Raw genomic sequence first — 27,435 nt, 5'->3', positions numbered from 1 at the left:
TTACGCGACTTGTTGTTGTTGTTGATGAGTACGTCATGTAGTCAGTATAATTATATACGTTTGCACCATACCTCATCTCCCGTGAAATATCAACAGAGTTCGAAGTTTCAGTTTGTCAATCTGTATAGTATGATTTGTTTTCAAATACGTTTTGTCTTTCTTTCCTTGTCCTGTTTACAGATCATCGTCATTTTTTAATCTCGGAAGATCTAACTAGTGTTCTGAGCATCGCATAAGTAGACATCAACAAGCATGTACATACTTGAATGATCTTGCCGTTGTCTATCTTTTGCGATATCATGTCCATTTCCACATCGCAACATTATTGAATATTTGTACCAGTTTCAATTTGTCTGATAGATGTTGAATGACACAGAAATAAAACGATTTCTTCGTGAACTTCAATTTAATATATCAGGTGTACGATACATCTTCACAGTTGTGTGTGTGTGTGTGTGTGTGTGTGTGTGTGTGTGTGTGTGTGTGTATGTGTGTGTGTGTGTGTGTGTGTGTGTGTGTGTGTGTGTGTGTGTGTGTGTGTGTTCTTGAACATAACTACTACACCCATGTGTTTATGAGTTACATAATTATATATATGCGTTCAGTCAGTCTGCATGTTTCCTTTCACAAAATAAGACACAACATCAAAAATGAATACAGATTTGATCTGCAAGGAGGAAATATCAAACCAACCCACACCCCAAACCTAAAGCAGCTCATGACAAACTTTTGGTACACACTTTGCAAAATAATACTCTAATTTCTAACCAGCTGCATTACACGCTGCCAACAGAGAGAGAACAAGTCGCGTAAGGCGAAATTACAACATTTAGTTAATCTGTCGAACCCACAGAATACAAGAAACTAAGTCCATCTCACGATGAACACGAGCCGAAATCATATGCACTCGACTTATGAAATAGAAAGAAATCAAATACGACGAAGAGAAGAAAAAGTTTGAAAGTACCATTGAACTTCCATGTCGGCGTGTGGCTGAGCTTAAAATAGGAATGTTGTTGCAATCTGTTAGGCACTTTCCCTTTTGACAGTTAGTTTTTGCATGTACAGCAAAACACGGCCTTTTTATATTTAGTCAAGTTTTGACTAAATATTTTAACATCGAGGGGGAATCGAAACGAGGGTCGTGGTGTATGTGCGTATGTGTGTGCGTGCGTGTGTGTGTGTGTGTGTGTAGAGCGATTCAGACTAAACTACTGGACCGATCTTTATGAAATTTGACATGAGAGTTCCTGGGTATGAAATCCCCGAACGTTTTTTTCATTTTTTTGATAAATGTCTTTGATGACGTCATATCCGGCTTTTCGTGAAAGTTGAGGCGGCACTGTCACGCCCTCATTTTTCAACCAAATTGGTTGAAATTTTGGTCAAGTACTCTTCAACGAAGCCCGGGGTTCGGTATTGCATTTCAGCTTGGTGGCTTAAAAATTAATTAATGACTTTGGTCATTAAAAATCTGAAAATTGTAAAAAAAAATAAAAATTTATAAAACGATCCAAATTTACGTTTATCTTATTCTCCATCATTTGCTGATTCCAAAAACATATAAATATGTTATATTCGGATTAAAAACAAGCTCTGAAAATTAAATATATAAAAATTATTATCAACTTTTTTTTTCGAAATCAATTTAAAAACACTTTCATCTTATTCCTTGTCGGTTCCTGATTCCAAAAACATATAGATATGATATGTTTGGATTAAAAACACGCTCAGAAAGTTAAAACAAAGAGAGGTACAGAAAAGCGTGCTATCCTTCTCAGCGCAACGAATACCCCGCTCTTCTTGTCAATTCCACGTGTTCTGTGAGTTCGACAGCTACTTGACTAAATATTGTATTTTCGCCTTACGCGACTTGTTTTACAAATCCTAAAGACTGTCGGAAACTTCGCATGCTCTCTTGTGAACGCCATGTGAAACATTGATTCTGAAACAAAAATCTATGGCATGAATGACAATGGAAAGACGGTCTCTCTCTGATTCCAAGTTCATAATGACAGTTATAAAGTGCTGAATTTAAAAAATCTGTAGATGAAGTAAAATAATTTGAATGTTGGCTTGTTGAAACTTCATAACAAACAGCCACCTCGTCTATATCATTTTCTGAAAGAATGCCAACTTCCTTTGAAACACCAACATTTGTATGGAAAACTTCTGTTTCTGTCATCTTTGATTTCATTTGACAACTTGGACTGATGGCATCTTCCAGAGATATATATCCATTACTTTCAACTTGCGCCTCTTTGTATTCCTGTAAGCCTGCCACTTATTTATAAAAAGAAACGTTTGATACTTTTACCAAACAGTTAGTATAATGCACGATTTACCTGTATTCGTCTTTAAATTCTGCAAGACTGAAGCGAAAGAGGTCTGTCTCAGTTTTGTCGTCAGTTTGTTGTGTACATTTACACACGCACAACGAACAACACATGCACAGGCCCGGGGGAAGCTCTCCTTTCTTATGTCCGACGATAGACGTATACATGTAGTTTACATGTTTATTAGTCATCTATTTGATAGATTACGTGTATGATATGACGGAGAGTCGCATCGGTTTGATGCCGTGAACCCAACCGTGGCTGTGGCTGTCGTTTGAAGTAGCCTACTTCTTTATAAAGATTCGTTTACATTCTACTTCTGACCAAGGCATGTTGTTTGGTACCTACTGAATCCTTGTTGCGTGTAGTTTTACGTGGCATGTTGCCCAAAGTTGTATTCTTGAGGAGCATAAAATAAAACGTGTTACAAAGTTATCTCAAAACTCTGCAGTGACTGCTCACGCAGCAGGTCAGCTAATTATAGCACGCAGCCTCCACAGACAGCTTTCGAGCCGAGACCATATGAGTCGCCGCTCCTGCGGCTCGTCAAAAACTGCACGCACTGCAGTGTTTTCAGTCACGAGAATAAAATAGCTTCGTCAATCCACGCGGCAAGGAAGTCGCTCGATTTTTGCGTGCAGCACGAAGTAAACAGACATGCAAGAATAGCGACGGGTTCAAGTTTAGGTCGCTCCAGGAGAAAAATTCTTTTGGATGTTGGCCTTTAAAGATATAGTGTCCACGCCGCCATTTTGGAGAGTTTTTTTGTCGAATTCGGCCGATTTGAAGAATTTGGGGAATCTAGTGTACCTTAATTAAGACGCACCTGCTCAATAAAGCACCACAAGTATGCTAAATAATTAATTCAAAATGAGTAAATTGGCGACTTCTCTCTACCATTTGAAGATTAAAATTGGCCGTCATAGACTGGTTTTCGTCGCGAGCGTGCCATTTTCATGACGACTCAAAACAATGGCGGATGGGATGGCCGCTTTGTGAGAACAAGCCCACACGTTTCTGTAAGAAATCGACTCAAGGTGGTTCAGAAAGCAGCAGAGTGACTGGGAACGACACAGAATCACGAGAAAGTCATGCTCGACGCACAAAATGCAAAGTTATCAACAGCAAGCAGTCGGAAAGTTGGATTCAACTGCATGAGTGTGACCGTCGTGTGCACTGACTACCCACGACGCAGAGCTCTCTCCTGCTGCCCGGATTTGTAAGTAAAGCAAGTGTTGTCGTGTAGACTTTGGACAGACCTAGACAAAATTAATGTTGCTGCCGTTTTGTCTGTGTGTCTGCGGGTGTGTTGTGCGAATGAAGCATCCATCAAGCGAGCGCACGAACGTGTATTGTGCAGGGTCGATTGTGTCCAGTTTTGGTTTGAACACGCACACACCACGGTGTGTGTGTCTGTGTACTGCACAGGAGCTTGTATCAAAGTGCCGGTCGATCATTATTTACTCCTTCATCCCTAGAGTCTCCTCACAACTACATACTACGTATTCGCTAGTGAATAGTAGTAGCCTAGTAAGGGTGTAGGCCTACATGCAGAAGTATATAATGATCGACTGGCGGTTGGGTACAAGCTCCTGTGGTGCACTGTATAGGAGACAGAGACTGACAGACAGACAGAGTAGGTAATCCCCCTAAAAATTGTTTTGAGATGGAAAAAGTAGGGTCAGTCAGCACAGTCTTTGGATGTAGTGCAACAGAAAAAGTTATTTATAACTGACATTTTATATTGTCAGCGGTATGAGTTTTTCTGTGCCTAAAGTTTTTAATGTTGTGATTTTGTAGGAAGAACTATGATTGAAGCTTATTGTAAAGCTTTGTGAAATGGTAACTTTTTAACGAAGAACACATTCTTCCTCGGTGTTCATTGAAGCAAACACTAAATGCGGCAGAATCTCATTCATCCTTTCTGTTTTATCTGCCATTTTTAAGTGTCGCTGTGCATGTTGAAAGTTTCATGTTCAGAACTGATGTTGCTGTAGAACTGTATGTAATTGTAATTGGCCAGCCTTTGGTTTACACTTAGTGGTTTATATGTTGCTATAATTACTAAAACAATTTTTTTTTAATTTTCAGGGAAAAAGCACCCGGACATCAAACATTCTTGCAATGTGTGGCAATAATTGTTTAACATATTTCGGACAAAAAGATCATCAAGGTGAGTTTAAATGTTCATAATTCTGATGTAAGTCAAGCTTAGGCCTAAAAAAAAAATAGGTGTGGTTACGGTAACCCGACCTATTCTATTTTTAGGGGCCGACCCTATAACTTTTTATTACATTTGTCAAAACAAAACAAAAAACGAGTGCAGAAAACGCAATGAAAGCAAAAGCGCTCGAGTCGCACACTTATTTCCCTGTCAAGTAGGTTTGATTTGTACACATTAGAAAAAAAAGTTAAACCAAAAATAAAAGTGATTGCCTACCTTCCTACCCTATTTTTTTTAGCTATGTTACCTCAACCACACCTATTTATTTTTTTGGCCTTATCTTTTATCTTGAGTAACTATCTCTGCCATGTCTCTCTCAGGCTGCGCGACCGACAGAAAAGTTGCCAGGAACCGATTCCTTGAGTGTGGCCAATTGTTCCCCATTTCTGGTTCACTTGAACTGCAGGCAATTTTATTGAGTGATTAAAAGTTATGGATTCTTTAAAAAGGTGTACGTTTGAGGATTAGACACTGTCAAAGTTTTGAAACAGTATTTTTCTTCTTCATGGTTATAATAAAACTGCAGCACCTGTGTTCAATTTCTGAAGATGCATTATTACTACAGTGGCACCCCCCTTTTAAGACCTTAAACAATCAGAGAAAATCGAGTCTAAAAATGGGGGTCATTTTACAGAGGTTATGAACAGAAAATGTGAGAAAACAAGGTCTTAAAAAGAAGGGAGTTTTAAGTTGGGGGGTCATAGAAGGGAGGTTCCACTGCATTAATCATGCCATGGAAATCATGATGATTTTACAGATAAATACAATGACAATTAAAAGCAATTTATATCTGATTATATTCTGTCTATTTTTATCATTGCGTCTTTGCTACAGAAATTCATGGTTACATCTTGACCAAAAGTCAATTATTATCAATAAACCAAACAACATGCGCACACAAAAACATACTCAATTGTCAAAAACAGTGTCTATTTTATTCCATGTAGATCTCAAATCCACAGGCACACATGTATCCTCTCTGCATAGTTCAAAGATGCTACACATGAAACTATTCTTGGAATTCGAGCACTTTTCAACACCTGTATATTTGTTCTGCACAAGTTTTACTAGACCTGTGAATTCAACGCATTAATCAATATACTTTCAGGACTCTTCCCCAGACTTTATTGCTCATGTCAGCTGTTTCCATACACAAATAGTCACCCTGTATGTATCTTTCGCTTGATATATATGCAAGTGTCTAAACAGAAAGAAAAAAACACTAAAAACCAAACACAAAAATTCATTCAGTAAGAGTGAATGTACACACATCCTAAAAAACACGAAATGAATAGTCATTCTGTCAGTCATTGATACTGATCCAAGCCATTGATGTGACGAAGAAAGGAGTAAGTTTTTTTTAGAAAGCTAAAAACTTTCAGAGGGAAATGGTGTTATCAAACACTGGTCGTTTCACATGCTCCCTGTAAATCACTGAAAGCAGACCTCTTCAACTTCAGAAGACCCTCCCTCGTCTTCTTTTTGAGGGGCTATCCAGAGATACTCCAGTGCCGAGAGTATGAAATAAATAAATATAGCTGTCTGTCAGCGTTCTCTAGAATGAAAATGTCTCTACAAGGTGTAGAACTGTGCACATAATAAAACACACACACACACACACAACATATGTTCAAACACTGATCCAAATGTTGGGCGTGGGCGTTTACGGGGTCAACCCGCTATTGCCGCGGCCCGTTATTGCCGCAACCCGCTATTGCCGCAACCCGTTACGGTTAGGGTTAGGGTTAGGGTTAGGGTTAGGATTGCGGCAATAACGGGCCGCGGCAACAACGGGCCGCGGCAATAGCGAGTTGTAACCGGCGTTTACTAGGTTTGGCGCTTACAAGGTAGATTACAGTACATTAAAAAAGCAAAAAACAATATACATTATTTGTATTTTTGACCAAATTATGACATTTTACACAGATTGAGACAGTCAGTGTTCCTCAAGGTGAACAAGGACTGTCAAGGTGTGTGTAAAATGTCATATTTTGGTCAAAAATACAAATAACATTTATGTATCGATTGGTTCTGGTTAGAATTCCTTTTAATTGTTTTTTTAATGTACAAACACGCAATATTTTGTGGTCTCAGCTGGCCGCCTAATATGGAATGTAACAGAGCATGTGTAAACCAACCCACACAGAAACGCACTTTGTTTAACACCACAATGTACTCTAATACAGGCAACAAGGAAGAAAGTCAGTGTACTGGCCAGTTGGATCTATAATGTCATTTCTATGACCCATACACAGCAACTGCACATGGCAACTCTTACACCTTCACCCGAATAGCCAATATCTTTCCTCAATATAACTCTAGTCTGAATGATGCGTATCGTTTGGCTTTATTGATCTTTCCCTCTTCTTCTTCCAGGACCAGGGCATCTTCAATCTCTTCTTTGTGTGTGGGCCAGTAGGAGCCTGCTGTCATCAAGCACCAGTGCCTTGAAGTCCTGGAGCATAAACAGAAAATCACCCATCAGTGAAGACACTTAATTCAAACTTCGAAAAGGGTTGAAAAAATGAACCAAATGCAAGAAAAAGTGCGAAAATAAAGAGTTACAGAAGAGTGTTTGTAATCTATTCATCTATGTAATGGAGTGCAAGTGTGAGTAAAAGGTGGGGGTGGGTGGGGGAGGGGGTATGGGATATACCTGTGGGGATTGGCTTTCCAGATTTTTAGCATTCTGACACACTGACAAGTGTGAACATGTGTTCTAGTGCTCCTGACGAGCAAAAGTGTCAGTTACACAGCTTTAGCTACTTGGAATGAATGCCCAGTTTACCATTGCATTGTACAGTGAAACTCTAACTTTGCCGTCCCCCCCCCCCTTTTAAAAAAACCACAACAACATTTGTCTTAAAAGACACTACTTTACTACTTTCTCAGATTCCTGTTTATAACCTCTATTCTCAGACATTCTGCTTTTCTTTGATTGAGTTTGCTGTATATAAGTGCCAAAAGGTGCTCACAGAACAGAAGACGACTTTGTTTTACAATAAAAATGTTTCTAAAAACGTATGTCTGCTGAAAATTGGTGTGTGTGTGGATGAATGTGCGAAGAGATAGTGGACATAATTTCGTGTGTCTGACTTGAACGGTTTTGAAGTTATCTTTGTTTAAAGTCAAAAATAACGCCAAAACCGGCCATCTGAAAACGGACATCGTGATACCTCGTGTTTTGAATATGCCACAGAAAAATAACAAGAAGCACAAATGAATTGCATTTAGTTTGATTGAATGCCTGAAACATCGCTTTACAGACGAGACCAAACGTCAAATCTAAATCTCGAGAGAATTTTTTTTTTCGATAACCGAATTTTAAGGTGTCGCACGCAAGATGTGTCGTCATCACGGCATACATTTTTCAATCGCAGATATTTACTAAATTTCTTTTTCAAAAATTCTGGAATTCATGTCGACACGTCAAGCGATAACGGTGTATCAAACTGCTGTCTTTCAAGTAATCCAGCAAAGACTGCAGAACTTTTGAACAGCATTTTTGAAAACGATTTGAAAATTTCGTCATATCTTGCGTGCGACAAAATGTTCGGTAATTAACGGTTATTTTCTTTTAAAAACAAAATTTACATGTACAAAGATCTACTTCATCTACGGAACCACGTGACACATTCTGTGTTCAAAATTTGTGAAGAAATCACGAACCACGAATGCGCTATCAAGTGTTGAAATTATGTCGTCAACATCTTTTCAGATCTTGCGTGCGACACCATCTTGCGTTCAACATAAAATGTCACTACCTTATCGAGTTTAATGGGTAAAACTAACTATTTGTTGTCTTAGTTTAATCTTCTTAATTAAAAGCGTAATAAAACCGAACTTCCAAGATGAATTTTAATTGAGATTAGCGAAAGAGCGGGCACGCAAGTCGACCTCAAAGTAAAAGAATGATAACACGAGCGTTTGTCGTGTTGTCTTGCGTGCAACACATTGTCCAAAAAGGAAAATGTATATTTTTCTCAGACGTTTTTTAAGTTGAAACCTTGAAACTTCACACACATTTGGGGTTTAATCGCCCCCATGCATGGTAAAAGTCTTGTTGACCCTTGTCAGATTTCAAGGTCACGGCTGGGTCACATGTGGTTCAGAAAACGGATGAAACATATTTTTTCAGAGATTTTTGAAGCTAGAACCTTCAAACTTCAAACAACGCTTTTGCTTAATGATTGTTCAACATGGAGAATTCAAGGTTGATCCTTGAGAAATGTGAAGGTCATAGCAGGGTCTCGTGTGGGTAAAAATGAGATTGTTCGGACACTGCATGTAGCATGGAACGACAAAACATAAGTCATGTCATATTTTAGATATCAGTACATTTACAAATGGACAACACCAGCAAACATGAACCAAGTCTGGTCGACCTTAGTCAAATGTCAAGGTCAAAGTGGCGTTATGGTTTGGGTAAAAAAAAAAAGGAAATTGTATTGAATTTCAATTTATATAAAACCAAAGTCTGGTTGATCTGTTTTAAGATTTAAGGTCAAATCTGTTATTTAAGGTCAAATCAAATAGAAATTTGTTGATGCTTAAATCTTTGAAACTTCCAACAGGTTTGAGGTTTGACAACTTCTGGACTTTGAAATCTGGTATGGTTGATCCTGGTAATATTAATTGGTCAAAACATCAAGATCAACAATTATAAAATAAGCACTTTCACCAATGTCAAGTGAGCAATAGCAGCAAACGTGAGTCTTATAAAGATTATCACTTTTTGTGTGACCTCAACTTGACCCCTCTGAATGCTCTCAATCATGGAAATTGACCACACTTTGATTATAACCAAACAACATCAAAACTTTGGAATGTGTGAAGTTTCAAAGGTGTTGCTTAAAAGGCGTTCGTGAAAATGACAATTGTATGTGTCTGACTTCAATGCGACCCCGCTGCGACCTTGACGTTTGATTTTATCAACCAGACTTTCATCATGTGTGAATGACTTCAAACACTATAAAACTAGTTGAAGAAATTGACAAAAATTTTCAAAGTTTAAGCCAGATGGCACTGCTAGCTGTGACCTTGAAATTTGACAAACATTAACCAGGCGGTCACCTTTTTTAGAAAATATCCTTAAAGGATCTTTAACCTTACTGTGACCTTGGAATTTGATGAGGTTTAATTTAACTTGCGTAGTGTGCCAAGTTTCAAGGCCCTAGCTTCAAAAACATATGAGAAAACCTCATTGAAAAATGTATATGTTTGACCTCAACGCGACCCTGCTGTGACCTTGACTTTTTCAACCAGACTTTAATCGTGTGTGAACATTATACACTAGAACTGTGTGTATTTTCAAAGCTCGTGCTATAAACGCGCTGAATAAATTGAAAATATTCCACATTTGGACCAGATGTGACCCCGCTGTGACCTTGAACTTTGACAAAGATTAACCAGCAGGTCACTTTTAATGAGGTTTTATAAAAATGCTGAAAGTATGTGAAGTATGTAAAGTCTAACTGATCTAGTATTAAAACATGTAAGACGTGACAACGACAATTTTCCAGTTTGCAAAGGAAATTTAACCTCGCTGTGACCTTGAAATTCAATGTTGTTTAATGTGATGTGCACCATACCTGGAGGTCATTATACTTTGGTTGTGTGCCAAGTTTCAAAGCCCTAGCTTTAAAAACGTGCGAGATAACCTTAATGCTATGACTCAGTGCCGTTTTGAATGATATAACGAACAAAATTATCGTTATTTGTAAAATCATTTGGGTAAATTTATCTTTTCTTTTCGTAATTGGGTTCCAGCATCTGTTGTCTTAACAAAAATCACAATATCAGTCGTGTTTGTCAACTTTTATTTTTTAGCCCCTTTGTCCGCTTTTCGTGCGCACCTTTTGGCACTTAGTCATATACATATATATCTTAAAAGAAGGGCTCCACTGTATCTCTAATTTTGTTCTCTACAAGAGGTATTGTAGCAGCATCTGTCAAGTGCTAAACCGCAAAAATGTCAATTTGATATAATTATTCACCCATCAGTGAAGACACTTAATTCAAACTTCGAAAAGGGTTGAAAAAATTAACCAAATGCAAGAAAAAGTGTGAAAATAAAGAGTTACAGAAGAGTGTTTGTAATCTATTCATCTATGTAATGGAATGCAAGTGTGAGTAAAAGGTGGAGGTGGGTGGGAGAGGGGGGATGGGATATACCTGTGGGCATTGGCTTTCCAGATTTTTAGCATTCTGACACACTGACAAGTGTGAAAATGTGCTTTAGCTACTTGGAATGAATGCCCAGTTTACCATTGCATTATACAGTGAAACCCTAACTTTGCCCCCCCCCTTTAAAAAAAACCACAACAACATTTGTCTTAAAAGACACTACTTTCTCAGATTCCTGTTTATAACCTCTATTCTAAGACATTCTGCTTTTCTTTGGTTGAGTTTGCTGTATATATATAATTATCTTAAAAGGGCTCCACTGTATCTCTAATTTTTTTCTCTACAAGAGGTATTGTAGCAGCATCTGTCAAGTGCTAAACCGCAAAAAGGTCAATTTGATATAATTATTCAATACTGATGTTTTACATGTGGTTGGAAAATGTGCTTCAGGGATTGTCTTGTTTTAAAAAAAAATTGAACAGGAAGGCAGACATCTATTTGAACTGCAAAGCAGACACAATTCAAAAACCTACACATCATTATTATGACTTCCTACATAACAGCATGATCATGGAATCTGTTGGCCAATGTGTCAGATCATAAAGATCATTATGGAGGCAGAAATGATCCCCTCAATCTGTAAAATATCCTTCTTTATAAACAGCATACAGGTGTAGCTAAAACAGAATTCATATGTGGAACCCCCTTTTACGATCTCCCAAAATCTGAAAAAATCAGGTATTAACAAGTCGCGTAAGGCGAAAATACAATATTTAGTCAAGTAGCTGTCGAACTCACAGAATGAAACTGAACGCAACGCAACGCAGCAAGACCGTATACTCGTAGCATCGTCACTCCACCGCCCGTGGCAAAGGCAGTGCACGTGGAATTGACAAGAAGAGCGGGGTATTCGTTGCGCTGAGAAGGATAGCACGCTTTTCTGTACCTCTCTTCGTTTTAACTTTCTGAGCGTGTTTTTAATCCAAACATATCATATCTATATATTTTTGGAGTCAGGAACCGACAAGGAATAAGATGAAAGTGTTTTTAAATTGATTTCGAAAAAAAATTTTGATAATAATTTTTATATATTTAATTTTCAGAGCTTGTTTTTAATCCGAATATAACATATTTATATGTTTTTTGATTCAGCAAATGATGGAGAATAAGATAAACGTAAATTTGGATCGTTTTATAAATTTTCATTTTTTTTTTACAATTTTCAGATTTTTAATGACCAAAGTCATTAATTAATTTTTAAGCCACCAAGCTGAAATGCAATACCGAACCCCGGGCTTCGTCGAAGAGTACTTGACCAAAATTTCAACCAATTTGGTTGAAAAATGAGGGCGTGACAGTGCCGCCTCAACTTTCACGAAAAGCCGGATATGACGTCATCAAAGACATTTATCAAAAAAATGAAAAAAACGTTCGGGGATTTCATACCCAGGAACTCTCATGTCAAATTTCATAAAGATCGGTCCAGTAGTTTAGTCTGAATCGCTCTACACACACACACACACACACACACACACACACACACACACACACACACACACACACACACACACACACACGCACAGACAGACAGACACACATACACCACGACCCTCGTCTCGATTCCCCCTCGATGTTAAAATATTTAGTCAAAACTTGACTAAATATAACAAGTCGCGTAAGGCGAAAATACAATATTTAGTCAAGTAGCTGTCGAACTCACAGAATGAAACTGAACGCAACGCAACGCAGCAAGACCGTATACTCGTAGCATCGTCACTCCACCGCCCGTGGCAAAGGCAGTGCACGTGGAATTGACAAGAAGAGCGGGGTATTCGTTGCGCTAAGAAGGATAGCACGCTTTTCTGTACCTCTCTTTGTTTTAACTTTCTGAGCGTGTTTTTAATCCAAACATATCATATCTATATATTTTTGGAATCAGGAACCGACAAGGAATAAGATGAAAGTGCTTTTAAATTGATTTCGAAAAAAAAAATTTGATAATAATTTTTATATATTTAATTTTCAGAGCTTGTTTTTAATCCGAATATAACATATTTATATGTTTTTGGAATCAGCAAATGATGGAGAATAAGATAAACGTAAATTTGGATCGTTTTATAAATTTTTATTTTTTTTTACAATTTTCAGATTTTTAATGACCAAAGTCATTAATTAATTTTTAAGCCACCAAGCTGAAATGCAATACCGAACCCCGGGCTTCGTTGAAGAGTACTTGACCAAAATTTCAACCAATTTGGTTGAAAACTGAGGGCGTGACAGTGCCGCCTCAACTTTCACGAAAAGCCGGATATGACGTCATCAAAGACATTTATCAAAAAAAAGAAAAAAACGTTCGGGGATTTCATACCCAGGAACTCTCATGTCAAATTTCATAAAGATCGGTCCAGTAGTTTAGTCTGAATCGCTCTACACACACACACACACACACGCACGCACACACATACGCACATACACCACGACCCTCGTTTCGATTCCCCCTCGATGTTAAAATATTTAGTCAAAACTTGACTAAATATAAAAAGCAGGAAGTCTTAAAATGAAGGTGAATTTGCATAGGTTATGACCAGAAAATCTGAAAAGCAAGGCCTAAATACAGGGGAGATCTTGAATTGTAAAGGTTTTTAAAAGAGGGGTTTCACGGTACAGCACCCCAATTGTGAGGACTGTTCATTTATTTCCCTTTATGAGACACTAAAAGGTTGTGGGTACTGAAATTTAACTGCACAAAATATCTTGACAAAATCAGGATGCTGAATTTTCATTCTTTTAACATATTTTTGGAAACCAGGAAATACACACATTCCCTGGAATGAAAAAAAATATGCAACGGTAATGTAATTTGTGACTGAGACCTAAAAACCTCACCGTTAGTCATTATTTAGTATACCCTGTAACAAAGTCTTTGACCTCACAAATCTTGCAGAATAAAAAGGTACTTACTCGAATGATTGAGTTTGGAGGAGGGGTGGGGGTTGAGGGGGGAAGCAGTGAGAGAAAGTACATGACTTGTACTTATAACTATAGTCCTGATTCACCTTTAAATTGTTTTTTGGGCTTACACACAATTTTACTTTTTTTCTGCACACATTACATTCCTAAAACACACACACACCCACACATCTATACGACTTGTGTCTGTCTGTCTGTCTGTCTGTGTGTGTGTGTGTGTCTGTCTGTGAGTTCGCGATTATATATATATATACGACTTGTGTCTGTCTGTCTGTCTGTCTGTGTGTGTGTGTGTGTGTCTGTCTGTGAGTTCGCGATGCACGGCCAAAGTTCTCGATGGATCTGCTTCAAATTTGGTGGGCATATTCAGGTAGACCCGGGACAGGACACAACCTGGTCGATATTTCAACACGTGCTCTCAGCGCGCAGCGCTGAACCGATTTTGGTTCCACCTCAGCTATTTTGGTTCCACCTCAGCTACCCGGGCCCCCATACCGACACACCAAAGCCAAAGTTCTCGGTGGATCTTTTTCAAATTTGGACACCGTATTCAGCTACACCCCGGACACAATATCATCGATGAGATATTTCAACACGTGCTCTCAGCGCGCAGCGCAGAACCGATTTTGGTTTTTGTGTTCATTTCACCATTATAAGTAACTCTTCCTTATCTTCTCATCTTCTCCAGGTTTTCAGCGTTTACCTCCCTTCCTTCGTATGGTGCACTATAGTATGAGTGGTGCGTCTTCGGATATTCCCGGCGTTCTGTTACTATTTTTAGAAGGTCACCGCAGTGTCCAGAACGTAAATTGGACCCGTAAATTATCCTCACTGTAAAAGTGCAAAGGTCGAATCAATTTATAGCCACGCGAAAAATACACTGTCATCTATCTCTCTATATATACGGCTTCTCTGTGTTTGTGTGTGTGTGTGTGTGTGTGTGTGTGTGTGTGTGTGTGTGTCTCTCTCTATGTGAGCAACACCTGGGGATTGTTCAGTTCTGTTTGTGATGTGGTCTGGCGGCTTTTGTGTATTTGTATGTACTGGCCTTCCTTTGAGAAGCCATAACAGTTCAAAAGGGCTTACAGATAAGCTATAAATTGCTCAATCCTGTTTGAGTGGAGTTCGCCTCCAAAGGTGATTAACACGGTTACATTCGTCGACAAGGATGGGACTCGATATGGTCAGGAATGGCATTATGGCCACTGAATCATTTTCGTGCTGTTCCCATTCCACGAATGTGGGAGGGACCTAAGCTTGGCGGGTCCATTGTTCGGACCCGGCGAAGCCGGCGTACGGCTCTAAGTACTTCTTCCCGGCGAAGCCGGCTACCCGGCGAAGCGGGTATTCATTCTAGTCTATATATATATACGACTTGTGTCTGTCTGTGTGTCTGTCTGTGTGTCTGTGTGTGAGTTCGCGATGCACGGCCAAAGTTCTCGATGGATCTGCTTCAAATTTGGTGGGCATATTCAGGTAGACCCGGGACAGGACACAACCTGGTCGATATTTCAACACGTGCTCTCAGCGCGCAGCGCTGAACCGATTTTGGTTCCACCTCAGCTACCCGGGCCCCCATACCGACACACCAAAGCCGCTACACCACATCACAACGCCAAAGTTCTCGGTGGATCTTTTTCAAATTTGGACACCGTATTCAGCTACGCCCCGGACACAATATCATCGATGAGATATTTCAACACGTGCTCTCAGCGCGCAGCGCTGAACCGATTTTGGTTTTTGTGTTCATTTCACCATTATAAGTAACTCTTCCTTATCTTCTCCAGTGTTTTCGCCCGGGTGTTTCTGCTCTCCCCTCTCTCAGAAACCTCTCGAATCTTATTCCAATGTGGATAAGAAAAATGACAGTGTGAGCTCATACATTTGGATGTATAGGCAAGGCAAGTTTCTATTTGGTTCAACGTGTTCTTCGTGATTTGTTTACCCCTTCTCACACCCACTGTAGTTACCGTCTGATCAAAGCACGCATACCTCATGAGTGAGCGCGTCATACCTTTTTGAACAGGGGAGAGAAATCTGTAAATTCTCGTGATCTTTCACTGAGGCGATCGTTTCGTAAACATTATTCGCGATGATCTGGAAGGCAGGGAGGGGGAGCAGGGGGCAGGGTTAGTGTGTGTGTGTGTGGGGGGGGGGGGGGGGGGGCGGCGGGATGATAGCGGGCGGGGGGTAACCCTTGAGAATGACACGGTATACTGGTTTGATGAGAGTTACCTCCTTTCCGTGGGTGACAAAGCATGACTTACCTCCCTTGCACTATATAGACTGTATTGATAGATGGGAGGGTAATTATCCGAGGAAGGAAACAATGTCTGGAGAAACTAAAACCCAGGTGCACATTTGTGGGTCCAGGGCAGTGTGCATGCAAAATATCTTGTGCTTATCTTTTGCCATCTCTGAGGTATGGCGACCACAGACAGACAGACAGACACACACACACACACACACACAGAGACAGACACTCTCTTTTATTTATATGTACTCCCTTACCTTCTAGAAATTTCCGGAACTGTCCAGTTAATTTTTCTTTCTTTAAGCCCGGCTTCGCCCGGGAGTAAGCGGAGCCCTGTAGCAATTTAAGACGCTCGCTATCCCATTATCATTAGCTTTACCTCCTTTGTTTGGATACAAAAAAAGAGTTATCTCCCTTACCTTCTAGAAAGTTATCTCCCTTACCTTCTTCATTTCTTCGCCTCATAGGAGCAATAGCGAGTCTCTAATATCACTGGTATGATGTGCTTGCTACAGGTGAACAGTAGGCACTGAACTGGTCTTGCACCATACAGGCTGTATTCAATAAATGGGAGGTCCATAATCTGAAAAAGGAAACAAAAACCCAGGTGCACATCTGCGGCACCTAGGGAGTGTACGTGCACACTATCTTGTTCCTGCCTCTTGCCATCTCAGAGGTATGGCGACCACAGACAAAAAAGAGTTATCTCCCTTACCTTCTAGAAATTTCCGGAACTGTCCAGTTAATTTTTCTTTCTTCATTTCTTCCCCTCATAGGAGCAATAGCGAGTCTCTAATATCACTGGCATGATGTGCTTGCTACAGGTCTATGCTACAGGTGAACAGTAGGCACTGAACTGGTCTTCAATAAATGGGAGGTCCATAATCTGAGAAAGGAAACAATGAATCAAGAAACTAAAACCCAGGTGCACATCTGCGGCACCTAGGGAGTGTACGTGCACACTATCTTGTTCCTGCCTCTTGCCATCTCAGAGGTATGGCGACCACAGACAAAAAAGAGTTATCTCCCTTACCTTCTAGAAATTTCCGGAACTGTCCAGTTAATTTTTCATTCTTCATTTCTTCCCCTCATAGGAGCAATAGCGAGTCTCTAATATCACTGGCATGATGTGCTTGCTACAGGTGAACAGTAGGCACTGAACTGGTCTTGCACCATATAGGCTGTATTCAATAAGTCTGGGCGGGGATATAGCTCAGTTGGTAGCGCGCTGGATTTGTATTCAGTTGGCCGCTGTCAGCGTGAGTTCGATCCCAGGTTGGGCGGAAATTTATTTCAGAGACAACTTTGTGTGCAGACTCTCTTCGGTGTCCGAACTCCCCCCCCCCCCCCCCCCCCCCCCCCCCCCGTGTACACTACATTGGGTGTGCACGTTAAAGATCCCACGATTGACAAAATTGTCTTTCCTGGCAAAATTGCTTAGGCACAGTTAATAATTGTCTACCTATACCCGTGTGACTTGGAACAATAGGCCGTGAAAGGTAAATATGCGCCGAAATGGCTGCAATTACTGGCCGTATAAAATTTCATCTCACACGGCATCACTGCAGAGCGCCTAGAACTGTACCCACGGAATATGCGCGATATAAGCGTCATTGATTGATTGAATAAATGGGAGGTCCATAATCTGAGAAAGGAAACAATGAATCAAGAAACTAAAACCCAGGTGCACATCTGCGGGTCACAGGGAGTGTGCATGCACAACATCTTGTTCCTGCCTCTTGCCATCTCAGAGGTATGGCGACCACAGACAGACAGACACACACACAGACAGACAGACAGACACAAGTCGTATACTATATATATATATACTAGCAGTCAGGCCCGGCTTCGCCCGGGTGTTTCTGACCTCTCCTCTCTCACAAACCTCTAGAATCTTATTCCAATGTGGATAAAAAAAATTAAAGTGTGAGTTCATACATTTGGATTTATAGGCAAGGCAAGTTTCTATTTCGTTCAACGTGTTCTCCGTGATTGGTGTACCCCTTCTCACACCCACTTTAGTTGCGGTCTGATCAAACCACGCATACGTCATGAGTGAGGGCGTCATACTGTATTGAACAGGGGAGAGAAGTCTGTAAATTCACGTGATCTCTCCCTGAGGCGATCGTTTCGTAAACAGTGTCTGGAAAATTCGAGAGACAGACTGTATTATGTGCGATGATTGGAAAGGGGGGAGGGGTGTTGGGAGTGTGTGTGTGTGTGTGTGGGGGGGGGGGTGATAGCGGGTGGGGGGGCAGCCCTTGAGAATGACACGGTATACTGGTTTGATAATAGTTACCTCCCTTCCATGGGTGACAAAGCATGACTTACCTCTCTCGCACTATATAGCCTGTATTCATTAATGGGGAGGGTCATTATCCGAGGAAGGAAACAATGTCTCGAGAAACTAAAACCCAGGTGCATATCTGTGGGTTCAGGGCAGTGTGCATGCACACTTTATTGTTCCTACCTTTTGCCATCTCTGAGGTATGGCGACCACAGACACACAAACACACACACTTACATCCATTCTTATATAGCCCGGCTTCGCGAGTTACCTCCAATCCGTGAATAACAAAGAAAGAGTTACCTCCCTTTAATTCTACAACCTTCCTAAAAATTCTAGCTCATTGTTAAATCAGTTACTACCACCAACATCATTTTACCGTTTATTGTTAACGATGATGTAGGGCTAGTGGGAGTGGTAGTTGTGGAGTCGGCGGTGATGGTGGGAATGGGGGTGGTGGTGGTGGGGGGGTCGGATCTGGGGATTGAAAGGGGGGGGGGGGCAAGTTTACTTTTTTTTTAGAAGAGCCAAGCCACAACTAAAAGTTTCTCTCTTCGGGGGGGGGGGGGGGAGGCGGAGGAGGATTGGAGGGCTGGCAGCGCAGCGGCGTCGGCAGCGGCGATGGTGGTCAGGTGCACATCTTCACAGTCACAGGAGTGCACATGCACGACATCGTCTTCCTGCCCCCTCCCTTCTCGGAGCATTGGCGATCACAGACAGACAGACACACACACACACACACACACAGACAGACAGACACACTCTTTCATTTATATGTAGCAGTTAAGCCCGGCTTCGCCCGGGAGTAAGCGGAGCCCTGTAGCAATTTAAGACGCTCGCTATCCCATTATCATTAGCTTTACCTCCTTTGTTTGGATACAAAAAAAGAGTTATCTCCCTTACCTTCTAGAAATTTCCGGAACTGTCCAGTTAATTTTTCTTTCTTCATTTCTTCCCCTCATAGGAGCAATAGCGAGTCTCTAATATCACTGGTATGATGTGCTTGCTACAGGTGAACAGTAGGCACTGAACTGGTCTTGCACCATATAGGCTGTATTCAATAAATGGGAGGTCCATAATCTGAGAAAGGAAACAATGAATCAAGAAACTAAAACCCAGGTGCACATCTGCGGCACCTAGGGAGTGTACGTGCACACTATCTTGTTCCTGCCTCTTGCCATCTCAGAGGTATGGCGACCACAGACAGACACACACACACACCTTACCTTCTAGAAATTTCCGGAACTGTCCAGTTAATTTTTCTTTCTTCATTTCTTCCCCTCATAGGAGCAATAGCGAGTCTCTAATATCACTGGCATGATGTGCTTGCTACAGGTGAACAGTAGGCACTGAACTGGTCTTGCACCATATAGGCTGTATTCAATAAATGGGAGGTCCATAATCTGAGAAAGGAAACAATGAATCAAGAAACTAAAACCCAGGTGCACATCTGCGGCACCTAGGGAGTGTACGTGCACACTATCTTGTTCCTGCCTCTTGCCATCTCAGAGGTATGGCGACCACAGACAGACACACACACACACAGACAGACAGACACTCTCTTTTATTTATATGTATAGATAGATAACTAGTCCTCACTTACCTTCAAATTGTTATTCGGATCAGCCTTCTTGCCCAGCAAACTAATTTCAGTTTGAGAAGACTTGGACCAGTCCTTGCCTCTGCATCAGCTCACACCTCTGCTAATTCCTCTCCCTATCCTGCCTCGATGTGCACTTTTCTCTTGCACGAGCAGCCTGGCCGCTTGTTGTTTTGAACGTAAAACTTCCATAGCCTGAAAATAAAGACAAATGCTTAAAAAGGATACACTATATATTAATCAATCTCCCTTACAGTTAATGAGTTATTTGTAGCAAACTTCAATCATAATCAGGAAAAGCTCACTTTTGACAGCTGGCACACAACGTTCACACACACAACAATTGTACTCTTTTTTCACGTGTATACAAAAATAAAAATATATATGTGATTATATCACAAGCATAATACACACACACACACACACAAACACAAACACACACATAATCACACTCATGCACACAGTGACACACAGGCACAGTCACATTCATGCACACAGTTGTGGTGAAAGCCGAGCTTTACATAAATGACAGGACGGTTGACAGGACGCTACGCACGCAACACATAACAAATGTAAACACGCACTGCGGCCGGGGTTCACCCAGCCGCATTGCGCTTGCTACATTAACTGCTCATAATGCTGAGCTCCCCGGGGGAAGCTAAGCTCAAACGCCTCTAACGGACTTACCGTTAAAGGCTGTAACACGAACGTCTTCAAGTCTTGAAGACGGTCGTAGAATCGATGCTGTCAGGTGTTGTCTGGTCTGTCTCTTGGTTCAATCTGCCTCTCTCACCCGCCACTGCGTGGCTCAACACTTCCGGTACAGGGGGAATCTAATGGAGTCGTCTCCCTTAGCCTAACAGGGAAATCGACATTCACCACATTCCTCCCCGTTTTGAAAAGAGAGCCCCTCAACTCGACCGCAGATGCCGTCCCGGGAAGGGAGCTCTTCTTTGGGACCGGTGATGGTAACCAGATGTCTTCCTGGGGACACTGCTATCCTCATACTTCCTCGCTCCGCTGCCCATTTCCCGATCAAGGTGTGCTGGGGGTATGCTGGTCTTCCTGCCACCAGCGTTGTGCCTTGGAAGGATACTTCATGGTGGGGTTTGAGGCGTTTTCACAGAGAAGCGTGCATATTGCTGAGGGGACACTGCACTTGGGACGGCTAGTCCCCTGTAGTTCTCCATCTGCATCCCTTCAGCTCAAGGCCTTTGCTTGGGCCGCCCAGTGTTGGATGGCACTACAGGACACCAGGGCATGTCCACAACAGTCAAGCGCAGGCTTTTGCACACGCCTATCAGACACCCACTTCCCCCAGGTGAAGGACGTCCCAAGTCGGGTTGCGCGCTTTACCCTCCTCCCCGTTTTGAAAAGAGAGCCCCTCCCTCTGGAGTGTTGTCCTTGTAGATGGGGGAGCTCTTCTTCCGAGGTTCTCCTGGGTCCTACGGGGGGGAAACTTGTTACAAAAGATCCAGGAGGGGTGCGCACCTAGCGCGCGAGACGGAAAAACCTTCTCGCATTCTCCACGGTCACGCGGAGAATCTCGCGCTGGTCCACTTCCCGCCGCGACTTCTGCCGTGCCGAACACGTCATAGGGGGTTCCAGGTGCCCCAGCGAGTCCGAAATAGGGGGCGTCAGTCTCCAGGAGAAGGTGGCCTACTGGAACTGCTTTGATGGCTGCCACCTGGTCCGCTGGGGAGAGCGTAGTCACCCCACCCACACTGAACATGGTATGGGGGAAGGCGTCTAACCACTTTGTGATCTCTTCCACTGGGCCGAGGAAGTGGTGGATCATAAAGTGGGCAGACACGTCGAAATATCTCCCCAAGATCTCCCAAAGCTCCTTTGCAGCTACTTCCGGCACTCTCAGTTCTCCAAAAAGTTTCCGCATGTCTGCGCTTCCGGCCTCTCCCTTTGTCCTCGCCTGTATGCCCCTCTTTAATTCCTCGGCCCTTTGGAGATCGCCCCCGGCGTCGCAACACTGCGTCCTGCCGGGAGCTCGTAAAACATGGTGGCCCAGTGGAGCGCTGCGTCAGGGAGAGGTCGTCCCTGCGGTCTTCCATCCTGGGTGCTTGGTCTCGGTTTCTGTGATTGGACGGCCTCATTTGGCGTCGCGCTCCTGCGTCCTGCCTGGGGCTCCAACGCTCCTTGAATGCCTCCGCCCCGGTGGGGGACCAATCTGAGGAATGTTGCTTCCTTTGTGGTTCCTCCCCTACATGTCGGGGCCTCTTCCTAACCTGGCCGTCCGAGCAAGGTATTCCGTATGTCGCTCGTAGAGGGCATCCAACTTGGCCAGCAATGCCTTAAGATGAACGTCACTGGCTTTCTGGGCAGGGTCCAGCTGGTTGTCGTTCCTGGGCTCGGGGGATCACACTCGATTCACCTGCGCCTCCCCGTCGCTCTCTTGGTCGCATACCCTGGAAACCCTGCGCGCCCCATACCATGCCTTCCGACTTTCCCCGTACAACAGAGTATGCTCTACCGCCTGCTCTAAAGATGTAAATCTGGAGACCAAGCCGTTAAGGCCAGCCTCTTTGTCCTTGATGCCCTCAAGGTAACGTCTGAGGACCTCCTTTTCCACATAAGCAGACGGTAGATCGGGGTATGCCTCTCTCGCCTGTAGTTGCACCCTATCTGCAAACTCTTTACAAGTTTCGGTATCCCCTTGCATCATGTTGTGGAAAATAGCTTTTTTCGCCTCCACCGTGCTTGCCTGGCCGAACCTTTTCGCTAGAGCCTCAACCGCCCGGGGCAGATCACGTTGGACCTCTTCTGGCAGCTGGTCAAAATGGTCCAGGGCTTCAGCGTCTAAGAAAACCCCCAGATAATCAGCAGCCTCCTCCGGACCCCAGTGGTGCGCGGCTCGATGCCGGTTGAATTGGCTCAGAAAATTCTTCCACGACTTCTTCCCGTTATACTTTTCCAGTTTGGGTAGATGAACGAAAGGGCCGCGTGTAGCTCCTGTCGCACTTCCATTCCTGGAAGGGTTCCCCTGAGCGTATGCGTACCTCCTCTCGTCTAGTGTATGGCTCGGAGCGTACCCTTGGTCGTCCTCCGCACTCCGGGTTTCCCACATGAGCTGCGGTTCCTCCTTCTCCCCTGCCCCATGCCCCAGATTTACTCGGGGCTCCACCTTGACATCAACCATTCGGGTCACTCGTGCAGCAAGGTTATTTTGATTTTCCAGTTGGTGGGTGGTGGCCTCCACCAGTTTTTGGAGAGCTCCGTCATGATTCCTCAATTTCACCTCAACCCCCTCCACCTGTTGTTGGATGCGCCGTATTTCGGTGAGAGGACGTCTCCCTGAATGCAGATTAAGTTCTGCTACCTCCTGCAGATCCTTGCGTAGTGTCTTGAGTTGTCTTGAGTTCCTCCCAAACTGGCGCGAGATCCGATTTCGTTTGATGTAGCCCGGCATAGTCAAAGGCTCCAAATAACGCATCGACCTCTTCGTGCAACCTATTCCCACCCTTTGTAACGTGCCATTTAGGGTAAATATCATCCCTGCATTGCCGGCCTTGTTGACCAGCGGCGCCCGAACTTGCCACCGTCCCCCCTTGATTGGAAGGGTTGTGAACCTCACTGAAACTGGGGGGACCAGAGGCTGCCGAGAGACGCGCTCCTGAGTTCAACTAGATTCCCAATGTATCAGCGCCGAGTTCTATTCTGACCTTCCCCTAAGTGTTTCGGTCGGGGGGGTCACCCGTGTTCTTGTCGTGGGCGTGTGAAAATTCCCCTCGGCGTCGCTGCTCAGCGGACTGCCGGAGGGTCCCACATGTCACTTTCCCCTGAGTGTGGCGACCGGGGAGTCATACGTGTTTCTGTTGTTGGGGTGTGGTTCTTCCCCTCGGCGTCGCTGCTCAGCGGACTGCCGGGGGGTCACCTGTGTTGCTTTCCCAGAGTATTGCGGTCGGGGGGTCCCACATGTTTCTGTCGTTGGGGTGTGGATCTTCCCTCGGCGTCGCTGCTCTGCTGACTGCTGGAAGGTACACTCCACTCCCCACCGTTGTGGACACTTTGGGTTTGTCAGGGGAATGTCGCACTCGGGGCCTTCAACCCTGACTCCCGGGGGAAAGTTCCTGGTGCAACTGAGAGGCGCGCATGTCACAGAGGGGGTCCAGTCCCAGGGGTAGTCCATCCCTTGCGGCTCTCCCTCCGCATGTCCCGCCGCTTGCGCTCCCGGCCTACACCGGTACTCGTGCCTATTGTGACTTGAGACTTGGGTCCTTGTGGGGAGAGCCGGAGCCGGAGCTGTACTCTGGAAGGGCTAGCTACCTCTTTATGCTGCCTGTCGGCATGGTGGGCCTTAGCCTCTTCCTGACGTTCTAATTGGAAATCCTGTCTGTTGTCATGGTGGGCCTTAAGCCTCTTCCTGACGTTCTAACTGGAGATCCTGCCTGTCGTCACGGTGGGCCTTAGCCTCTTCCTGACGTTCTAATTGGAGATCCTGCCTGTCGTCATGGTGGGCCTTAGCCTCTTCCTGACGTTCTAATTGGAGATCCTGCCTGTCGTCACGGTGGGCCTTAGCCTCTTCCTGACGTTCTAACTGGAGATCCTGCCTGTCGTCACGGTGGGCCTTAGCCTCTTCCTGACGTTCTAATTGGAGATCCTGCCTGTCGTCACGGAGGGCCTGAGCCTCTTCCTGACGTTCTAACTGGAGATCCTATTCTTCTTTGGGGAAAAGGTGTTCGCTGGCATCATTTTCCGAGGATGTGTCGTGGGGACAGTCTTCCACCTCCGATTCGTTTTCCTCATTTCCAACGACCCTGCAACGACCGTGCCAATGGACATTAAACTTTCTAACGTCCCTTTTGACTCTTCCTGAAAGGGGTGCGCAGGATACAAACGCTGCGTAGTCCATTGTTGGGTCATTGAGGTAGACGGCCAACTGCCTTGCGACCTTCACCTTACAGTTTAGACTGCCCCAGATTCCAGCTACGGTGATCTCTTCCATCTGGACGACCGAGGACTCTTCCATTTCTTTCCCGTTGAAAGTAGCCATGACAAACGGTGCTAAAATGGCGCTTCCCCTGCCCTATTTCTAAGGTTCCCTTCGATGGGTCGTCCCAATATTTCTACTAACCTCCCCCCACTTCAAGAAACAAACAAAAAACATGATTACTCCCTCCCCTACTAAATAACCAAAAAACTGCGCGGAGTGTACTCCAGCTGCAACATACAAAGGTACACTCACTTTTCTTCTTCTTCTAAAATTTCTACGTTCCGCTCTTGGCGTCACTGTCCAGCGACAGCGTACTGCCTGGGGTTCCGTGGATGATTTTCCCTAGGGGAACGCTGCGTCAGGGAGGGGGGTTCCACGGAGGCTTCCACAGTGGGTGCTGGTTCTCGCATGTGGTGGTGACTCCGTCACGGTTCCTCCCTTGCATGTCGCAACTTCTGCCTTACTTGGCTGCCGTCACAGCTGTTACCGTAGTCCCTGAGGTGTAGAGGACCCGGATAAGCTCGTGGGGGCGAGCGAGAGGTGGCTGGGCAGAGAGACACCGAGGTGATCGCCAAGACGCCGGCAAAAGTTCATTCCTCCGGGATGAGCAGCTGGCCTGCACCCGAGACCTACCAGAGCGCCTCCATGGAGGTCTGCCGCGATCAGTCAACTCAACGGAACTGTCACTACCTGGGCGCTCCAGAATACCCAGCCTGCTTGGAGTGATTGTAGTGCTAGCCTGCCTCTTCCCTTCCCCCTGTGTTGTTGCCACACATAATGAATTTCCCTTTAAAACTGGAAACCTTACCAATCACCACGCCCTGCCTCAGGGGACACCACTCTGTCTGATGAAGGGGGCTTTCAGAAACATAAATGCTTACTAAATATGGAAATCATTCCCACTACCATCCCCTGTCTCAGAGAAACCACTCTGCCTGTGTCATCATCCTAAGAATTTGCGATGGGGGAGGTCCTTGGGACTATACTATTACTATTTAGGGGAAAAGATGTCAGTCCCAGCCCCACTAACTAGACCTAACAGTAATCTTACCCTGTCTTTCTCTGACACCTTGTCCACCACCTGTACCTGATCTGCCATGTTAGCTCTATGAACTTCTCGTCCTGACAGTTGGGATGATAACCTCTCCCTGCCCAACAGGGGAAATCAGTGCACAGCGGCATAACTTCACACAGCTATACCATCGATAAGCGTGTGGTTGGACTTAGAGCAACTTCTTGTCGCCACTCAGAAACTAACTATTCAGAAGCTAACTATGCAGGCGTGTACTCAGGTACCTCTTCCCCAAATCAAGTTTGTAGGGGCACTCTTCTTATTCCATCCCATCGACCCTTGCCTCTTTACTCCCCTCCCTGTTAATTCAAAAGGACTGCAGGAATGGGGGTGGGGGGGAAATGTTATGGTGTCACCCTGTCCCCATCTTGGTTCCCCTCCCCGTTTTGATATTAGGAGGACGGCTAGGTCTTTGGGAGAAGGAGTTTTTCTGAGAGTTCACCCTTGTGTTACTCATGGACATGAACAAATAGTGTTAAAGAAATTAAACCTGCATTCATAATCATCCCCCTCTGCCATGTGTCTGGGCACATGGACGGGTACAGAAAAGCGGTGATCCCGCCAGCAGGGATGCGAAACACAGTACTGTAAACCGTAACCTAGTAACCTGAGTATAACAAGCACAAACAATCAACACTTGTATCGGGGAACAAACCCATTAGGCCAAAATAGTGCCTCCCGCCAGAGCTGTGGTGTCATATTGTGAAAAGATATGGGTTTCGGACATATTCCAATAACCTAACTGCATTCTAACAACTATCAAAGCCATGGGATAGACAAAAATAAACCCATGGACGGGCACAGATAAGCTGTTATCCCGCCAGTGATAGTGGGAATCCAGAACATTAATCACATATATTTTGATATAAAAATGTGCAGTACCCACGCCTCCATCCTGAGCTTGGCCCACAACGGTGGTGTGGTGGTTGTCAGCCTACCAACAAAAACTATTTTGGAAAAATGGGCTGCCTATCGACTACGAAAAATCATATCCTACATACCTGTCGACCACCAAAGCCATGGGGAAGAAAAATAAAACCCATGGACGGGCACAGAGAAGCTGTTAACCCGCCAGCGTGGCCAGTATATAGTGCAGTTAGTCTCTAGTAATAAATTTATAAACACAATGTTTATTGCCTATTCCCAATAACTGTAACACAACATGACAATCCAAAAATGAATAAACAAATAGTGGTCACCCTGACAGAAAATTGAAAAAATCACAATAAGCTTCCAAAATGAAAAAACAGAAACCATATAATTATCTTCCCTCATGTTCCTAATACTGTATACACAAAGGGGCGTCCTCGGCATAACATTTCAACCTTTACATTATTTAAAAATCATGCATGGTTGTAGTGTCCGGTCGCCATCTTAAATTTTCGCTCTGTGTATACTGATATGGGGGCAAAAATAAGTAACCCCCAAAAAAAACTAAAACACCGACAAAAGACCATGTGCAATACTAAATAAACCATGCCGGGGTGACCCGGTGTTGTTCGTAGCAGGAAAAAACAGACAAAACGGACACACATGTATGCCGAAACATACCACAGAAACTGACGACTGACACGCCCACCCAGAACTCGTGTCAGGGACTCCTATGTCCGTTAGGGCATTC

The 27,435-nt window shown here is 43.8% G+C and overlaps 1 protein-coding gene and 1 long non-coding RNA gene across 2 annotated transcripts in view; one reads left to right on the top strand and one right to left on the bottom strand.

Moving 5' to 3' along the window:
* Nucleotides 1–27,435, bottom strand: part of LOC138960040 (alpha-(1,3)-fucosyltransferase C-like) — a 39,352-nt gene that overhangs the window by 5,478 nt on the left and 6,439 nt on the right. The gene's annotated exons all lie outside the window — the stretch shown is intronic.
* LOC138960041 (uncharacterized) lies at nucleotides 4,065–7,136 on the top strand. The gene is made up of 2 exons (XR_011453871.1): nucleotides 4,065–4,509; nucleotides 6,937–7,136. It is a non-coding gene; the product is annotated as an uncharacterized lncRNA (long non-coding RNA).

This window comes from Littorina saxatilis, linkage group LG2 (assembly GCF_037325665.1).
Source record: "Littorina saxatilis isolate snail1 linkage group LG2, US_GU_Lsax_2.0, whole genome shotgun sequence".
NCBI lineage: Eukaryota > Metazoa > Mollusca > Gastropoda > Littorinimorpha > Littorinidae > Littorina > Littorina saxatilis.
This window is presented reverse-complemented; position numbering and strand designations above follow the sequence as displayed.